This window comes from Choloepus didactylus, chromosome 10 (assembly GCF_015220235.1).
Source record: "Choloepus didactylus isolate mChoDid1 chromosome 10, mChoDid1.pri, whole genome shotgun sequence".
Lineage (NCBI taxonomy): Eukaryota > Metazoa > Chordata > Mammalia > Pilosa > Megalonychidae > Choloepus > Choloepus didactylus.
The window spans coordinates 86619438-86640928 of NC_051316.1; the positions used below are offsets into that span (position 1 = coordinate 86619438).

The 21491-nt window shown below is 33.6% G+C and overlaps 1 protein-coding gene across 6 annotated transcripts in view; it reads left to right on the top strand.

Moving 5' to 3' along the window:
* ZCCHC7 (zinc finger CCHC-type containing 7) overlaps nucleotides 1-21491 on the top strand; it is a 284890-nt gene that overhangs the window by 185700 nt on the left and 77699 nt on the right. The gene's annotated exons all lie outside the window — the stretch shown is intronic.

Here is a 21491-nt window from a genome sequence, read left to right on the forward strand (position 1 = left end):
ATATTAGTATCAGATAAAGTAGACATCAAAATAAAGAATGGTACAAGAGATAAACAAGGATATTTCAGAAAGATAAAAGGGTCATCATCAGGAAAGGCAGCTTCAAAATAGGTAAAAACAAAATTTGACAGAATTAAAATGGGAGAAATAGACAGGTGCACAATATAATTGAAGATTGTAATACCCCTTTCAAAGTTATTGAAAGAAATAGTAGATTTTAAAATAATCAGTAAGGGCATAGGTCGCAATAATACTATCAACCACCTTGACCTAATTGATATTTGTAGAACACAATACCCATTAATTGCAGAATATGCATTCTTTTCTAGTGTGCATAGAACATTCAACCTGATAGACCATATGCTGGGCTATAAAATAAACGTAAGTAAATTTCAAAGATTGAAGTCTTACAGGGTGTTTTAGAACACAACAAAATTAAATTAGAAATTAATAACAATATATCTGGAAAATTCCCAGATATTTGGAAATTAACACTTCTCTACTTCATGGGTCAAAGAAAAAATTATGAAGAAAATAGAAACTATTCTGAACTGAATGATAATGAAAATAAAATGTCAGAGTTTGTGGGATGCAAATCAATGTTCGAGGGAAATTCATACTTTTAGCTCTTGTATTAGAAGAGAAAGAGATGTTAAATCAGTGAACTAATATTCTACCGTAAGAAGCTTTAAAAAGAACAAAGTAAACCCAAAGAAGGAAACAATAAAGATATGAGCAGAAATCAATGAATTAGAAAACTATCAAAAAATAAAATTTAAAGGTCAAAAGTTGGTTCTTGAAAAAGATCAATGAAAAGCAAAATTGATAAACCCCTAGCAAATTTGATCATGAGAAAAAAGCAAGAACACAATTTTATAAGTATCTGGAGTGGGAGAGGAGATATCACTACAAGTCTGTAGACCTTGAAAGTGTAAAAAGACAATGTTTTGAATAACTTCTTTGCAGCATATTTGACAACTCAAACAAAACAGAGAAACCTCTTGAAAAATATAGCTTACCAAAACTGAGACAATAAAAAATAAGAACATCAGAATACTATATAGATATGAAATTGAATTTTTTATTCAAAACCTTCCAAAAGAAAACTCTAGACCCAGATGGTTTCACTGGTGAATTCCAGCTAACATTTAAGGAAAAATAAAATGTCACCATTATGTAAACTTTCTCAGAAATTGGGGAGACAGGACAGCATAAACCCAACACAAAACTGCACAAAAAGTTTACAGGAAAAGAATATTACAGACCATTATCCCTCATGAACATACATGTAAAAATCCTTAACAAAATATTAGCATGTCAAATCTGACAATATATAAAAAGAAAAATGCATCTTGACCAAATGGGCTTTAACCCAGAAATGCAAGGTTGGGTTACATTTGAAAATCAATCAGTATAATTCATCTTCTTAACATAGTACATGACAAAGCACATGACAGAATTCAACATTCATTCAAGGTAAAAACCTCTCAGCATATTAGGAATAGAAGAGAACTTCCTCTAAGGAGGGACATCTCTGAAAAATTTACAGTTAGTGTCATAATTAAGGCTAAAATATTGAATGCTTTCTTCCAAAGATGCAGAAAAAAGGTAAGAATGTCCACTCTTACCACATCTATGCCACTTTGTACTGGAGGTCCTAGCTAGTGCAATAAGTTAGGAAAAAGTAACAGAAGAAATAAACATTGGAAAGGATTAAAACTTTCTCTGTTTGCAGATGACATGATTACCAAAAAAGTCCTACTTTGGGTTACTTTGTTCTTTGTGTAGCTTCTTAAGGTGGAACATTCGTTCATTGATTTTAATCTTTTCTAGTATACAGAAAATTATGAGAACTAATGAGTAAATTTAGCACAGTTACAGGATACAAAGTTAATATAAAATCAATTGTATTTTTTTATACTATCAGCAAACAATTGAAAAATGAAATCTAAAATGCAATTGAAGTTACAATTACATGAAAACCCAAACATTTAGAATTATCAAAAGGCACAGAAGATTTCTACACTAACAAAGATTGCTAAAATGAATTAAGAAAGACATAAATAAGTGGCAAGTATACTACGTTTATGGATTAAAAGACTCAATATTATTAAAATGTTCATTCTCCCAAACTAATCTATAGATTTAACCCAATCTTAATAACAATCCAGCAGACTTAAAAAAAGAGAAATTAAAGAGCTTATTCTACAATTCATATGAGAATCACGATGACCTAGAATTTTCAAGGCAAGCTTGAAAAAGAATGAAGTTGAATGGTTTATAACACCTGAATTCACAACCTACTCTAAAGCTACATTAATTAGATTAGAACTAGAACAGTGTTAGTGTAAGGATAACAAATAAGTCAGTGGAACAGAACAGAACAGAAATAGACCCGTACTTACATAGTCATTGATTTTCAACAGAGGCACCAAAGCAATACCAGTGGAGGGAAAGCTGCATATTGATATGGGAAAAAGTGAATCTTGGCTCCTCCCTCAAACTATACACAAAAATTAATTGGAAGTAGATTAAAGACTTTAAAATTAAAAAAATAAAACTATAACACTTCTAAAAGAAAGTGTGGGAGGGGAGTATCTTCATTACCTGTGGGTTAGCAAAGATTTTATAAACAGGATGCAGAAAGCAATAACTACTTTAAAAACTAATAAATTGATAAATTATATTTTTAAAAATCTCTTCAAAAGACATCACTAATTAAATGAATTAGCAGGCCACATACTGGGAGAAAATATTCACAGAATGTGTCTGACAAAGGACTTCTAATGAGAATGTATAATGATCTCCTGCAACTCATTAATGAAAGGAATATCATCTCATTTTGAAAATGGGATTTGAACAGACACTTCAGAAAGGCATGTGTATGAATGACAATAATCAGATGAAAAATGCTCAGTATCATTTGTCATTAAGGACTGCATAGCCACCTGAAGGGCTAAGATTAAAACTGTCAACACCATATGTTGGCAAGGATGCAGAACAATTGACCTCTCAGGCCTTGTTGGTAGAAGTATCAGATGGTACAACAACATTGGAAAAAGGCTTGGCAGTCCATATAAAACTAAACATACCCATTCCATGATCCACTGCTAGGTATTTACCCAAGAGCAAGGAAAACGTGCACAAGACAACTTGTTCAAGAATGTTTATAGCCCCTTTATTCACATTTATTCATAATATCCCCAAACAGGAAACCACCCAAATGTTCATCAAAAAGCTTTTTAAAAATTGTGGTATTGTAAAATGGAGTACTATTCAGCAGAAGTAAGAATGAACTAACACATACCACAATATGGATGAATCTCAAAATCATTATTCTGTGTGAAAGAAGTCGGTTATGGAAGAATAAATGCTATATAATTCTGTTTCTATGAAGTTCTAAAAGAGGCAACACTAATCTGTGGTGAAAAAAAATTAAGAGCTATGGTTTCTCTTTGGAATTTGGAGCAAGGATTGATCAGGAAGGATTATGAAGAACTTTCTGTTCAGTATCCTGACAGGGATTTAGATTGCATAAATGAATGCATTTGTCAAAACTTAGCAAATAGTTCACTTAACACTTGTTCATTTTATTGTATATAAAGTTTATGTTTTCAAGAAAATAAGCATAAAGAATGCTTTTTAATTATATATGTGCTGCAGTGTTAAGATTGAAGTATATTGTATATTGTTGTCTCTACTTCACTTTGAAATACATCCAGACGAGATAATGCTGAAGCAAATATAGCAAAATGCTAACAGTTACAGAATATAAGTAGTGGATACATGGGTGTTCATTATAAAATCTTTCAACTTTTTCTGTATGTTTGAAAATTTTTTATAATGGAAAGAAAAAACAATCAATTCCAGGTGAGTTATAAACCTAAATGTGAGCAAGAGAGAATAAAACTTTAAGTTTTAAGGTTAAAAATAGTTTCAAGGTTAGGAAACATTAATCATAAAGGAAAAGATTAATAAACTGGGCTCATTACAATTAAAAACTTCTGTTCATTGTATACCATGGATGATTGTATGGTATGTGAATATATCTCAGTAAAACTGAATTTAATTAAAAAAAAAAAAAACACTTCTGTCCATTAAAAGAATGGAAAGGAAAGCCACAGAATGGGAAAAAATATTTACAATATATTTAACCCACAAAAGGGTCCTATCCAGAATATGTAAAGAACTTCTATGAATCAATAGGAAAGCAAACATGTCAGTAGAAAAATGAGCATGAGACTTGAAAAGGCCCTTCACACAAGAAGAGCTAATCACTTAACATAGGAAAAGATGCTTGACTTCAGTAGTCGTCATAGAAATGTACATTTTAAATGGTATTTTGAAATGTATACCTATCAGATGGATAAAGTTTAAAAAGCTGACAATACCATGTATTAACAAAGTTGTAGAACACTCAGAATTTTCATATGTTGCTGGTTTGACTGTAAATTAGTACCACTACATTGGAAAAAGAGCTTATTGTTATCTTCTAAAATTGAGGGTATTCATGACATTTGACACAGAAGCTCCTCTCCTAGGTGTATCCCCCACAGATAAATGTGCAAATCTGTACCAGAAGCCATGTACAAGAATGTTTATAGCATTGCTATTTATGGTAGCTCCAAACTAGAAAAATCCCATGCTTATCTACAGTAGGACAGATAAGTAAATTGTTTTTTTAGTCATGCAGTGGTATAATGTACAGTAATGAAAATTTTCACAAGTCATAGCTATATGCAGCAATAAGAATGAAGTTCTTACCAACAATGAGTTGCCACCAACATAATGCTAAGCAAAAGGAACAAAAGGCAAAAAAGAAATTATTAGTTCACTTATAAAGTTCAAAAGCATGCAAAGCTAAAATATAAAGATTAAGGATTCATACTTAGGCGGCAAAAGTATAAAGATTACTTTTACAAGTCAGTATAGTTGGTACCTTTAGTGGTGAGAAAGCAGGTTTTGATTGGAAAGGGGTTCGAAAAATACTTTTTGCTAGCAGTGCTCTATTTCTTGATTTGAGTGGTGGTCATAAATGTTGACTTACATGTACATATTTATGTGTATAGTATATATATAAATGTTCACTTTATTAAAATTCATTGTACTGTACCTTTGTTTTATGAATTTTTATATGTTACATTTCATAATTAAAAGCTCTTTTAAAGTGGGGGGAGGGATTTACAATTAGTTAAAAGATTCTAAGGGTATTGGGTCCCACAAAGGAGAACTAGAGAATGCTATGTGAGCATAAAGCATGGAGACCCAACCTAATCTGTTGGGTCAGTGATGGCATCCCTGAAGAAGTGCCGTTATAGTGAACCTCAGAGTGCATTGGAATGAATTAGGAACTATGAGAGAATATACCAAAAGGCAGAAGCAACATTTGGGAAGGCTCTAAGGTGGAAAGGAGGAAAGAAAACAACTGTAGCTGGCAGATGTAGATTAGGTGTTGAGTGGTAGAGATGAGAATGAAGAGATACTGAAAGACCCAGGTGAGCCATTAGACCACATTATTCTTTAGGAGTCACTAGAGAGTTTGAACTATGGAAGTAGTTATTGCTGCAGTATTAGTAATGGGTTGTTTGTAATTTGGGTTTTGGAAAAGCTCTTAGAGATTAAGGAATCTCAGACATTTATTTAAAAGACTGAGAAAATGAGGATTGGTGAGGTTGGGTGACTTGCTCAAAGTCAAACATGAAACTCGGTATCATAATTATTGTAAATATTTGCATATGTTATCTTTCTCTATGTTGTCAATTTCTAAAGGACTCAGATAACATCTTCTGTTCTTTCTATTGTCCACACTTTTTAGTCCAAAATCCTGCCTGTTCTAAGAGCTTAATAAACTTTGGTTGTGTCACTGAATGGCATGGCTAGTTACCTTTGATAAGCCTTTCTTTCCAAGGACACAAATCCTCACCTTTTCAGATTAATTACTTTATGGGAATTACTTATTTAATTCTATCCATTACTATTAACTACTAAAAATCTGAGCCTTCTCAAATGCTATTTCTTCTGACTAGAATACTTGTTTCTTTTCTCATACAGAGTTAATATTATGAGTGATAAACTTTACATATTTGTTTTGTAAGTTGTCATTCACATATATCAAGTATCAAATTAGAGTAAACTCATCTTGTGTATCATTTTCAGTGCAACATAACTATAGAATCACAGAATTTTAGAGCTAATAGGCCTTTGACTTCATTTAATTTATACCTGTTATAGAGGAAACTTGAGACTAGCATAAATTTTCATTCTGGTGCTTAAATTAAGCCTTGAATGCCTACAATTGTTTACGCCATACCCAGATTGTTAGTCTTTATTTTCTAGTTCCAATTGTATATTTATAAAAATCCAAGTTTAAAAATAGATGCTTATTGTAGAAAATTTGTTTAAAAAAAAAATACCAAGAAAATCCTGCTGCCTAGAAAAAAGCATTTAGGTATGTTTCTTCCGATCTTTTTTTGTGCACTGCATCTGTATGTTTTAAACAATTGGGACCACAACAAACCTATATTCAAATTTGTTGCTTTTTAAAAAATTTTACATGATAAGAATATTTTCCTATATTTTAAAGCCTTCAAAAATTAATTTTAAGGACTATATAATAATATATTATATGAATACACCATGATTCATATAACCAATTTTTAAATTATTGAGCATTTAGGCTTTTCCTTCAGTTTATCATATAGTATAACTATGATAAGCATATTCAAATAATGCAATTAATTATTTCCTTAATATAGATTTTTAAAGATTGACATATTTGGTAAAAGGATATGAAGTTTGTATCACTCTTGATAAATTTTGCCAAGTCGCTTTCCAGAAATGGTGCTCCAATTTATCTTCCTACTAACAGTGTATTTACCACCATTATTAAAATATTTTATATACTTCAAATTTTTGTTGCTTGACACCTCATTTTCAAGTATATTTTTGTTCCTTTTAGAAATTTAGGTAGTGGAGTACGCACAGATTTGCTAGAAGGAATCTTAAAAATTAATACTCATGTCTGTTCCTCTCTCATCTTTTGTATGTTTCCTGGTCCTTGAATTTCTGAGGTTAACTAGAAATATAAAATTTGGGGACATTTTAAAACTATTGGAACAGTCCCCCCACCTCCTTTTTTAGTTGATGGTTGGTTTTATAGGACAAGAAAAAGGAAGGTCATTTTTAAAATAGCCATGATGGATACAAAGGTACTTTGTTAATCTAACAATTTTTAAAATTATGGTTTGTTCATGGATTAATATGCATGGATTTTTAAAAGTGAGTTGAAAGACAGTTTTTACTGAAGTAAAAATTTACTGAATTAAAATTATTTTTTAATTTTGTTTTCTTGTTTTGTTATCACTTGATTAACGATTAGTTGGTGCACTTGGTTATCTAGCATCTCTTCGTTGTCAATATTTTTGTATTTTCTATTATTATAAAAGGAGAAATAACTTCATTAGAAGACAACTTATTTAGTAGAAAGTATGGATTATAAACTATTTTATTCATAACCTTTTTAAATTATCTCATCCCTGTTTTGGGGGGTCATCATTTTTTTGTCTAGGAACTTGGCTTAAGTATTTATGATCTTTGTGGGATATTTCTAAGAAGTACTTCAGGTGCTCTTTCTTTTCCTGATCTCTTTCTCTGTACTGCTACCCTTGGCCACCAAGACAGTTGCCTACCTCCATTTCCCCCACCCCCACTCCCATCTCACTCCTGTTATAGGAGTCTATTTTGAGGTTTCTCTTGAATTTCTGTCACTTGTTTAATTGCATTTGATGAGCCAGACTATTCTAAATGTCACTACCTTTAACTTCTGTATCAATTTTTGCCTTCATTGAGATTTTTATTTTCTCTGTAACTGTATTTCATTAGCAGAACATGATTTTTTTTTTTTTTTTTTTTTTTTTGTAACCCTTATGTATCTTCTACTTTATTCAGATAGGTGTTATTCATTTAGTCTTATCTATGGATGATTTTTGGAATCTTCTTTCACTGCAACTATCTTCTCTGGGCTCCTGCCAATTTTAAACTGTGTGCTTCTTACATTGGTGTTTCTTATAATACTGCTTTTGTATTATCTTTGTTTTGAATGTTGTGATGGGTTCAATTCAGAGGATTTCTCATTAGAAATCCTGTCATAAGTACAAAGAATAGAGCAGGTTTATATGCTGAGTTTCTGTAGAGGGCAATAACTAGAATCAGTTAATTTTGGAAATAGCTATCTCTACTTTATCATGTCAAGCTAGTATAGACAGCAGATTTTCAGAAAATAAACTGAGAAAATATTCCCCAAGTCCATATAAATACATCTTTTACCACATGTAATTGTAATCAGATTCATTTTGAAAGGCATAGTTTATTTTACACTGCTTGCTATGGGGTTTTGTAGTATGTGAATGCTTTTGTGGACTAGAAATTGCTACTGGAAGGAAATATTTAAGTCTGTACACATTTAATAATGGCTTCTCCTCAGGAACCTGTAACCAGCCTACTTGCTTGGCAAATTCCTAGGCTAAGGATGCCCAGAAAATTCTGTGGAAAATGAGCTGAAATATGACTCCTTTGGTTATTAAAATATGTTAATACAGCTAAATATTCTTTTACCGTTCTGCATTTAAAGTTTTACTTTTTAATAAAGACATGCACTTTGTCCCTTTCCCAGTATTGTTCTTAAGGTCACAGAGTTCCAACTTTCTTCCAGCTTTCAAGCCTCTCTTCTGTCTTAAGCCTTTTGAGCAAGCTGTGCAATAAGCATCTTATTTCCATTCTCTTCAGAATATAGTGTGATGTTGCCACTCTCAAGATTTGAAACTATGTCAGTAGAACAAGAACATACCTTCCAATTTCTGCATCAAAAGTTGGCAAGAAAACGTAAGCAAGAAGGCCTTGAAGCATTTGTTTCTCTTAAGAAAATGGCCTTGGTTCTGGAGGCAAAAATGCATCTTGCTATTGATTTGAGGAATCATCCTAGCTGCTGCTGTCAGTATGTAGGAATTATGTACAAAAATATGGACAGGACAATACTTTTCTGTTTTATGTGGTTCAGAAATCATTCAGTAGAAATAAAGACTAGGCAGCCAATGTGTGTCTACCATAGCCTAAAATTTATAGTCAACATTCTAAAAAAAAGTGTATAATCTAAATTATCTTAATTGTAAGGGAAAACACATTTTAAATTAAATTTTTCTTGTTTTTACTCCCCACCCCAAGATTTCGTATGTCTGGATATAACTATAGCCTCTCCAAACATATACCTCCCACTGTTTGAAAACAGAGAACTTTAAAATGGAAACATAGGCTCCTTATTTTGCCCTTCCTAGCTTGAATTTTTATTTTTAACAGGACTCTGATTTATTTGACCCCTCTCCTTCCCATCTCTCCGTTATTACTTTAATTGAATGATTTACTTTTATTTGAAAATATTCCTAAGGCTTACCTTTTTTACAAATGAGGATACAATTTTATTATAGACATCTCAACTAAATTATAGTAGTAATGGTGATATAAGAAACAATTCTGGCTCATAAAATTATAAAAAGGGGAATTTTCTAATTTATTAAACAGAAAGGGCAATTGGTTTAGTTTAGTCATCAAAATAAACTTTGACCTACTAGATTCCCAAGTTCTGTGTTGGCTTGAATTTTCCATTGGGAATGAAGCATTCCACTCTCACTTTTTACTGTTTAACTTAAGCTGCAGTGAAGACTGGGAGAATGGCCCTGTGGCTGAGCTGCTTATTTTTTTTTTTTTTAATCTATTCATTTTATACTTTCAGACAGATTTTTCCCTGGGGTGAAACAAAGGTTAACTGAAATTTCCTCTGTTGTGTACCTGAACGAATCAGCAGTTTGAGAAGGAAATCCCATTGATGGGCCAAGAGAGTGACAGGCTCTATTTAAAGAATTCCCCCAACTGTGTGGTAGACCAGTCATGCCATGAATTTAACTGTTCCTGTGGTCCTCATACTTGTTACCCACTAAAAAGAGAGAGAGAGAGAGAAAGCGACTTTGTTCTGCAAACGTTGCCTTAAGCTTTGAAAACCATGAGCCATTGAGTTTTGTGAATTCAAGTTAGACAGCAACAGAGGCCAAGACTCTAAGGGAATAATATCTGAAAGGGAATACACAAAAACAGGTAGAAACTGTTTAACTGTCTTATTTCTCTGTGTATATACATATCTATGTGTGTTTATATACACACCAGAAAAACCTATACCTTTTCCTCATTTTATGTTAATAGTCCTAATTACATTTAAACAATGCTATTTGTTAAATTAAAAACTGTATGACAGTATGAAATAATATATTTGTTTTTATAACTTTTTTGCTCCATTTAAGTATTCTGGTTTTAGCAGTACATCTTACATGTATTGGAAATGAGAATAAACACAGTATGAGTTTAAATGATTTAAAAAAAAAAAAAAAGGATCTTTATATTACCTCTGCTGGAGCTTACTGTCAGAGCCAGCTCATGTATTTTGTATTTTTTCTATTTAAGGGAAGCTATTTTAAATATGAAAAGATAGTATCTTGAGTTGGATTAAACATCCTTAATTCATGTGTATTTAACCTCAGGACTTGTGAGCCTTGTTGAAAAATCCAGCTTTAACCCTGCCTAGTAGGCCTCAATAGAGCATATTGCATAGGGATTATAAATAGTCATAGTCTTTTTCTGTGGGGGAGGTTAATGTGTATTCCCAGGGGGCATGAACTGTTTTAAGTTATCTAACAAATACTTCACATATGTTGCTAATTCGTATTTCTAATTAAAAGTTCAGGATTTAATAATAATTTTAAAAATCATACTTCCTTTGTTATTTGAAACTTTTGTTACCAATATTTTCTTGTCCTTCTCTCTGGTATGGATGGGAACTTAGAGAGATTTTGAGAGACACTAGAATTTATAGAGAAAATAATACAGATATAGAGTGACTTATTTCTATCTGGGTACTTTGAAGAAGCAGGTACCAATTCAGTTGGTTCCTGAGGGGGGAAAAATAAGAATTTATCTTAGAGATCGTGTAGGGGTTAGATTCATGTTCACAGATGAGAAATTGAAATCCAGAGAGATAAAATGTTTAGTACAACATTACTCAGTGAGTTTTGAAAGAAGCTAGTCTCAATTCACAATAAATTGCCTCTCATGTATTCAGAGATGATATTTTAAAAATCGTTTATCTCTTTCTCTTTTTCTTCCAGTATTTCCTGACTTTTTCTTGTCTCTTTTATTTTGTTTCTTGTTTTTTCTTGTCCCTCTTATTTTTCTGCATTGGTCCTACTGTAAATAGGATATAACATTGTAAGTTAGGAGCACGCTGTAGGGGAATGGTACTGTCCACATATTCTTAGTGGCCTATGAAGGGATACCTTCTTTCTATATATTATTTTTCAAACATCAAAATTGTATTTACCCTGCTAGTTAAGCAAACTATAAATTAGTCAAATACTCATTAGTTGTTACTTAAGAAAACAGAAGAGCTAATGAGGGCTATAGATAGATGCCAGTTTAAAGAGCAATTAAAATGGTTGACATCCTTTTTAGGAAATCACTTGGTTCTTCCAAATTAATTCATTAAATAATATTTACTGGGAAAAATGTGCCAGATACCACACAACATGATGGAAATACAGTGGAGATCAAGATGGACCTGATTCCTACCCCTTACAGCTTAGTGTAATTATCTAATAAGGGCCTTTGTTAACCCCAACTGGAAAGTCTGGACATTATTTTTATGGAAACTTAGTCAGGGTTCTCTCTAAAGAGAAGATCCACATTGCTCTTCAGATAATACCATTATTCATGTCCATATAGAATACAATTCCATAGTAAAAGTGGAAAAGTACAATTTGAAATTCAGTTTGTTTTCACATTAGTAAATGCCATGGGTGACATGATAAAATGAAGAAGCTATAGAGATAGAAACCAATAATTTTATTAGACAAAACCAGAAGACTATTGATAAAATAATTTAGGGAGGTGATACATCATATTTGGGTTAAGAGCATGGTTTGGAGGTCATCCTGGGTTTGAGCCTCTAGACTGCCACTTAGAAGCTTTGTGATTTTAAATAAACTATTTAATTCATATTAAACCTCATTTTTTTTTTTCATCTGTAAAATGAAAGTAATACCAACCTTTAAAGGATTGTTTTGAGGATTAAATTAGAAAAAATATGTAAAATGTTGACATAGTACCTGGCACAGAATAAGCTTTTTATAAATATTAGCTATTATTATTTCTTGTACTCTTAAAAAAAAATAATTCTGATTTTCTCCCTTTGGAAGAGTCTGTTAGAGGGGATTTGAAAAGGAACATTCTTTATGTACTATGCATATTATCTTTGTCTGAAGATATTGTACATTAAAAGTTAATGTCCTCCGGTTGCTGCAAAGGAGAGGCTAGGCCTCCCTATGGTTGTGCCTAAGAGCCTCCTCCCGAATGCCTCTTTGTTGCTCAGATGTGGCCCTGTCTCTCTAGCTAAGCCAACTTGAAAGGTGAAATCACTGCCCTCCCCCCTACGTGGGATCAGACACCCAGGGGAGTGAATCTCCCTGGCAACGTGGAATATGACTCCCGGGGAGGAATGTAGACCTGGCATCGTGGGACGGAGAACATCTTTTTGACCAAAAGGGCGATGTGAAAGGAAATGAAATAAGCTTCAGTGGCAGAGAGATTCCAAAAGGAGCCGAGAGGTCACTCTGGTGGGCACTCTTATGCACACTTTAGACAACCCTTTTTAGGTTCTAAAGAATTGGGGTAGCTGGTGGTGGATACCTGAAACTATCAAACTACAACCCAGAACCCATGAATCTCGAAGACAGTTGTATAAAAATGTAGCTTATGAGGGGTGACAATGGGATTGGGAAAGCCATAAGGACCACACTCCACTTTGTCTAGTTTATGGATGGATGAGTAGAAAAATAGGGGAAGGAAACAAACAGACAAAGGTACCCAGTGTTCTTTTTTACTTCAATTGCTCTTTTTCACTCTAATTATTATTCTTGTTATTTTTGTGTGTGTGCTAATGAAGGTGTCAGGGATTGATTTGGGTGATGAATGTACCACTATGTAATGGTACTGTAAACAATCGAAAGTATGATTTGTTTTGTATGACTGCGTGGTATGTGAATATATCTCAATAAAATGAAGATTAAAAAAAAAAAGTTAATGTCCTCAAAAATCAGAATGAACATTTGTATAAAACTAGAATGAGTTGTTTTTTTTTTTAAATTCTGTTTTCCTTTGAACATAAAGTTTTATTATATAATAATTTCTGATCACCCATATCTTCTTGCTTGCTTTCTGGCAATCTCAATTTTAAGTGTGCAACAGTTATTGCAGGTAAATATTTGTGTTTTGAATATAAAGACAGTTCTGTCAGTAATATTCTTTCTGGAGCTTAACTGAAACCTAAGTAGCTCATGGTGCTCGTTTTCCATGTGTTATCCATATTCTTCCCCAAACACTGAAAAATCTGGTCCCATATTAGAAGGTAAAGTTTTAAGGTAGTAAAGTGCTGATATATAGATGATGAGTATTTCTTTTGTGGTCAGACTCTTTGAACAGTTGTCTATATTTATGGCCTCCAAATTCTCTCCTCCAATTCCCTCTATAATTCAAGCAGATATTTGCTTCACGACTCCATCCAGACTTCTCTTATCAGGATTACCAGTGTCTTTGCTAATAAATCCAAGAGTGGGTTCTCAGCCTTTATCTCACATGACCCATCAGTAGCATTTACGATAATTGTTAACACCTCTTCTTTGATGCATTTTCTTCACTTGGCTTACAGGCCTCTTGCCCTTCCTCCCTAAATCTAGATTTCCTAACTATTTAACTGATTACTCCTAAGTCCTTGATTCTCCTCTTTCTCTACACTCAATCCCTTGGTGCATTCACTCAGTCCTGTAGTTCTACATACCATCTCTGTGCCGCAGTTCCCAAATTTATATTTCTAGTTCAGGTCTGTTTCTTAAACTTTAGGCTCATGTATTCAACAGTCTACTCTACACCTTCATTTGTAGGTCTAATAAACATCTCAAATCCAACCTGTCCAAAACTAAATTCACCTTTCCCCTAAAACATGTTCCCCTACAGCCTTTCATTGCAGTAACTCCATCCTTTGAGTTGCTCAGGTCAGAAACCTGGGAGTCATTTTTCTGGCTTTGTTCTTTTCTTACATTCATATCCAATGCATCAGGAAATCTTGTTGGCTATATGTTCAGAATATTTTCAGAATTCCTACTGCTTAGGAGCAGTAAAGGTAGTCCTTGATCAGAGCTACTATCTTGTGTTGACTGAATTATTACAGTAGCCTCCTAAAACACACCAGGAATATTCTCTCATCTTAAGGACTTTGCTTCAACTGTTCCTACTACCTGGAATGTTCTCACCCCAGAAGAACATGGCTAATTCTCTCATCTCCTTTCAGCTTTTTACTTAAATGTCATTTTCTCAATGAAGTCTACCCTGTCTATCCTCTTTAAAATTGTAACCCATACCCAGCATTCCCAATTCCCATTACCCTGCTTTACTTTTTAGTTGTTCCAAAACACTTATCACCTTCTAACATATCATTCACTTATTTATTATGTTTGTTATTTATTGCCTGTCTCCCCCACTAGAATGTAAGTTCTATGGGGGCAACAATCTCTATTTTGCTCACTGATATATCCCAAGCACCTAGAATGGTGCCTGGAACATAGTAGTAGCTCAATAAATATTTGTTGAATGAACAAGAGTTGGAAATAATCATGGTGTTGAGTTTAACTCTTGGTATATCATCAGGTTCATTGGACCCAATTTTAGTTTGAGTTTCTTTTTTGAGCAGTTTTAACTATTTGTTAGAATTGATATTTCAGGACTTATTCTTTCTTAGAGGGCTTCCAAAGAACAGAGAGAAATCTACTTAATAGAATAAAATTCTGTCTTGGAATTACTATATGATCCATTGGACCTTTTTAAAATTTAAGATACATCATGGAAACCTAGTGATCTTATTTTCCCGTATCTTGAGATGCTTTGCTATCTCGTCTTCCTAACAATAACTTTATAATTACCCATCTATTAGTTCCAACTATGCTGAAAAAGACTAAACTGCAAAAGAAAACAGAAGAAAAGGGGAATCACCTAGAAAGATGATACAGTAGTTGAAATGTCACATTATTGTGTCATCCTTCACTTTTCTTATTTCATTGCCCAAAGTATTGCATTATCTTCAAGAATGTGTAAAAAAAGTCTAGAAACACCATCTTTATAATTTTATTAACTTCCATTGAAGAAAGTTGAAAATTACATTTTCTGCCCAAAACATCAAAATAGAGGAAAACTGACAGAGGAAGACATTTCACAGTTATAAGATGAATCAAAAGATGAATGCAAAGAGGATAAGTAGCAGCATCTAGACTCTAATGATGATGACATTGATTTTTTAAGGGAAATCTCAGACTATGATTTTTCGGAGGATATCTTAGACAAATTTTCCCAAACAGAAGAAATGGTGACTGAACAATATATTTCTAAGTACAAAAAGGTAATCTCATCTGGTTAGTCATTCAACAAGAACCTGGACAATACTGTTTGTGCTAAAAGTATATGTGACAGAGTTCTTTCATATTTTGTGGTATTTGTGCACCAAAATTTACTAGGTATGATTTGTAAGTGGACAAATGCCATAGGAAGCTATGTGAGCAGAGGTGATTAGAAGGAAATAGATGATATAGAAATGAAAAAGAAATTATTGGATTGAGCATTCTAATTGATGTTTATAAATCTAAAAATAAAAATGTGTTTTGCAGTTATGGAGCAAAAGAGATGTATTTGGAATCTGGTGTCAGTAATTACAAAACAGATGTCTTCCAAGTTCTTTCATGAGCAATTAGTTTCATTCAAGGATGTTGGCTGTTTTGCTTGTCTTAGGTATATGTAGCTTCAAAAACAGGAAGAGAGGGCATAAAAATTTGAGTTTGCTATGTTTAAATTCTTAAGATTTCTAATAAGGTTGTTTGTCATGATCTCTTTATTCTTCTGAAAAATATTTGCCAAATGACTTAAAATATTAAAAGTGTCCAGAGGACCAAGACGGTAAATGGTGATAACTATTTTTCCTAGTATAATGCAGCAGATAAATAATAAACAGCTCTGTCTTGGTGTTAGAAAAAAGAAGAGGACTAAAATTTGGTCTTTTATAAAGGGAAATGAGGTAATGGTAGCTGGAATGGTAGTAAGTAGACTTGTCAGGCCAAGGGAATGAAACAACTGAACTGTTAGTAAATACAGGAAAATTGAAAAGTTGTATAAGAATGGAAGCAGTATACTATTCCATAGTCATAATATAAACTGAGTATTAATTTATCCTGAGTAAAGGTTGATGGGAAAAGTGAGGATAGGGTATTAGAAGAGATCTAAATCCTCTTTTACTTTGTTGGGAATTTAGAAATTAATGTCTGAAGTAAGTATATCCATAAATAGCAGAATGAACGTTATTTAGAAATATGCAGATAAATACCAAAAGAAGTAGCTGAAGAGTTCAAAATGGTTGCCTCTAGGGAATGGGAACTTGAGTGGGGAGTAGAGAACTGCTATTTTTTTCTTATACACTTTTTTAGGATATTTGGGTTTTAAAAAATCACATACGTGTATTGCTTTAATAAAATCAATAATAAAATATTAAATTATGAATTAAAAGAGAAAATTAATTTAGCTGCGATGTATCAAGTGAAGTTGAAGGCACAGGCACACCACAACAATCCTAGATATGAGGTGATGAATGAATGATGGTGGGTTGGAAGGATACCTTTGAAAGTATTGTATTGGAGAAACATTTTGGAGGAATATGCTATGGAATTTTAAGAGCTAGCCTGATTGGATAATGGTGGTGAAATATCAGGCTAAGGATGAAAACAAATTCTACATTTTGACTCATTAATAACACTGTGGGGAGAAAGTGTTGGAGCCAGTTTCAGGTAGGGTTGTGAAAAGGCGTTTTGCTTTGGGTATGTTGTTTGCAAAGACTGTAGTACAATAGTAAAAGTGAGTTGTTTTGGAGTGACTTGTTTCACCAAGGAGAGAATGAGCAGAGATTCAGACACTGGAGAAAACACACATGTTCACACATAAAGTTAATGATAGCTGAAGAAAAAGTAAAGAAGTCAGGAAGGAGACAAGGAAATATTAAAAGATAGAAGAAGGATGACTGAAAGAGTTCTAGCTTTAGATTTGTATTATATTTTTAACTGGGATGCTGGTAGAGAACAACTTCTATATAGCTTTTAAATCTTCTCTAGAAACCTACAATATCCTTTGTAAAGAAGCTTTCTCATTAGATTTAAATTTGTTTTATTTGTGGTTGTTGTTTGACAAATATTTCAAATGTCCATGTGGTATATTTTCTTCTTTATTTTAGGAGGACATTGGAAAACAGACATTCATAGTAGATATCTTTAAAGAGAAAAAAATACTGCTCCCATAATGCCACTGTATTGACTATTTCCATTCTTGTTGCTTAGTATGATTTGAGGGGTCTTTTATTTCTAAATATGTTATTTCTTAGCCAGGTGAGTCAATGACTGAAATTCTGCCTCTAGGGATGAAAGAAATGGGAGGTGAGGGATAACTCTGTGTGTGTGCATGTGTGTGTGTGTTTTTTTCTCTTTGGGGTTGGACAAAAGCCTTCATAAGACTGGTATCTTTGCAAGAGCTCTATATAATCCTCTGCTAAGCACCTGTATTTATTTCCTCTTTCTCCTTCCTCCTCTACCTCTAAAAAAAGAAGAGCTAAATCCCCATTTATCTTTTACATAACATTTAAAAATATAAATTGCTTCTGGTGAATTAGATATGATCTAAAATGAGATGAACATTTTGATGCCTAACTTGCAAATTCTTCCTTTACAATTTGTTTTATTTAAACTGTTGCCTGTTATACAGTGCAGAATTTTTAATGATCAGAATGGTTTTGTGACCAGTGTTACAATGAAAAAAGTATACATAGGAGAAAACCAAGATAGAAATAAAGATCAGTTTGAGAAGAATATAAGTGAATAAATGGCTCCACGCTCGGGAGATTTGCATGTGGCATTGTGTGTATTTCAAAAGTTTCCGTTGAAATAACAGATGCTGCTGATGAAGTTGGGAATAGTAACTTCATTTGTGGCTAGTTCGGTTGCTTATTATGTGAAAATATCCTCAGGGGAAAATATGGTATGCTGGAGGTAGGCTCAGGAAAGGATATGACACAAATATTTGGCAGCTTCATCTTTGTGATCTTTAATCCAGAAACACTGGCTAGGTACAGACGTGATTATTTATAAATGTGTAAATATTTTCTATTTCATATGGATCCTGTGTGCACCAGTGCTATTATTCAATAATGCTGTTTTTTTAAAGCCCTTTTTAGTTCCTAGAGTAGCTTCTTACAGAAATTCCAAGATTTTTCCCCTAGCCATAGAGAATTGTCTTAATTGAATTTTTATTATACAACAATCCCTTAAATTATCTATTGACTTACGTACCCCTCAGAACAGTGCTTATTCACAAGTGTACATATCGGTGTTTCCTTTTTTTCTTCTTTCTTTCTAATTTTTGTTTTCTACTGTTACTCAAAGTGTTTAAGACATTGTGCTGATAACTGGATAGATAGACAAATAAAACAAATGTGGTCTCAGACTATAGAGAGCTTATGATATAATGAGAGAAATTAAATATTTATAAATATATAAATCTTAATGCAAGATTTACACTTTCTCAGTAGCCTAAGAGATATAGATAAGGTACTTTTAGACTGTGACTGAGGGAGAAAATACTCCTACCAGAGGGAGATCAAAAGAGATGGAAATGATGTTTAACTCTTCATTCATTAAACAGATACTGAATACCTGTGATCACAGAACATTGTACTTTGGTGTTTGAGAGATCCAAAGATGGAAATGACACAGTTAAGGTCATTGGAGGAGGTCACATGATTAGGGACTTAAGGGCATGTCCCAGTTTCAAATAGAGAAGATGGGTATGGGTTCAGGTGCTCCAGGACATACAGGCATAGGCATACTAGCAGAGAATGGCAGGACATATTGGGGGAAGTTATTAGGCATAGCTAGAGCATTGAGACCAATAAGATGAAGCCCAAGATAAAGGTAAGGGCCAAACCTAGAAAGGCATGGTATGGCAACAGAGGAGTTTGACATCTATCCTGTAGGCAGTGAGGGACCACTCAGGGCAGAATGTATTCACATTTATGTTTAAGAAACATTACTTCAATAGCAATGGAATGGAAAATGGTTTATGATACTGGAGGTAGTTCAGAAGTTATTTTAGTAGTCTAGGTGAGAAATGAAGAAGCCCTGGGCCAAAGGAACATCATGGAGACTATTTTGGATAGTGAATTTATGGAATTTGGTGACTAATTGAATGCCTGATGAGACGGAAGAATTTAGGCTTCTGATTTGAAAAACATGCTATGGTGAAATCATTGAGATAGTGCATACAAGAAGGAAAACAAGTTTTTTTTGTTTATTTATATATTTTTATGAGAGAGAACTAAGAATGGGAAGAAAATGAGGAATTCATTTTTAGTTATTAAGAGCTTGAGTCACCTGTGAGCTATCCAATCCAGATGCCCCATAGATCAGGAACTCAAGAAAAGACCTGGCCTAGAGATACATATTTGGTAATTCTCACTATGGTCATGGATGACATAACTTGAGAGAAAGAATGTAGAATAATGAAGACAAAGTGGGCAAAGAATGGAGCATACCAAGTAACTGATAAAGGAAGAGGAACCAGTGAAGGAATCTGTGAAGGGAAAAAAAGAACTAGGAAAATATTTTTCATAACAGACAAGAGAATTGTAAATGCCTCACAGAGGCCAAATGAGAGAAATGGGCAATGGCTTTAAGGAGCTGAGCCTTGAAGGATACTCAGAATATGTAATCATGGAGGTAGGACTCACTTGGGTGGAAAATTGGACAAAGAGGGAGACAGTGTTAAAGATCAATTCCCTTAGCATGAGCAAAGATACATAGATAGAAAGCATTGAGAAGAATGAGAAAGATACCAATTATCATTATCAAGAATGAGAGACATCACTATAAATCCTACAGACAGCAAAAAGGGAAACAAGAGAATATTATGTACAGCTTTATGCCAATAATTTCAACAATTTAGAAGTAATCTACAAATACTTTGAAAGTCACAAATTACCAAAACTGGCCCAAGAAGAAATAGAAAATCTGGGTAGCCCTTTATCTACTCAAGAAATACAATTAAAACTTTCCGCAACTAAAATTCCTGACCTACAAGGAAAATTCCCAGCCTCAATGGCTTTGCTGGTGAATTCAATCAGATATTTAAGGAAGAAATAACATCAGTCCTATACAAACTCTTCCCGACACTTCCTAACTTCTGAGGCCAGTTTTACCCTATCGTAACCAGACAAAACTTTATGAGAAAATTAATATCCCTCATGAACACAGATGCAGCAAGTCTTAATAAAATACCAGCCACCCCCCCCCACACACAAAAAAACCTAGCAAATCGAATTCTTACGATATATAAAAATGATAGGTTCTACATCTTCTTGACCAAAAAGGGGATGCGAAATGAAACAAAAGAAAGCTTCAGTGGCTGAGAGATTTCAAATGGAGTCAAGAAGTCACTCTGGTGGACATTCTTACACACTATATAGATAACACTTTTTAGGTTATAATGTGTTGTAATAGCTAGAAGTAAATACCTGAAATTACCAGACTCCAACCCAGTTGCCTTGACTCTTGAACATGATTGTATAACAATGTAGCTTACAAGAGGTGTCAGTGTGATTGTGAAAACCCTGTGGATCACACTCCCTTTATCCAGTGTATGGATGGATAAGTAGAAAAATGAAGACAAAACCTAAATGAAAAATAGGTTGGGATGGGGGGGTGATTTGGGTGTTCTATTTCCATTTTTATTTTTTATTCTTATTCTGATTCTGGTGTAAGAAAAATGTTCAAAAATAGATTCGGGGGTACAGTAGGAACATGTTGGAAGTAAAGTAGTTATTTTAGGTTAGTTGTCTTTTTCTTACTCCCTTTTTTATGTTATGGTTTATTTGAAATGTTTTTTATTGTATTTTTTTTAACAAAACAGAGTTAATTTAAAAAAAAAAAAATGAAAAAAATATGCAGAGTCCCCTCGAGGAGCTGGTGGAGAATGCAGGGGTGTTGGGCTTCCCCACCTCGATGGTTGCTGATGTGCTCACAGACATAGGGGACTTGTGGTTTGATGGGCTGAGCCCTCTACCACAGGACTTGCCCTTGGGAAGACTGTTGCTGCAAAGGAGAGGCTGGGCCTCCCTACAATTGTGCCTAAGAGCCTCCTCCCCGAATGCCTCTTTGTTGCTCAAATGTGGCCCTCTCTCTCTAGCTAAGCCAACTTGCCAGGTAGAATCACTGCCCTCCCCCCTTTGTGGGATCTGATACCCAGGGTAGTGAATCTCCCTGGCA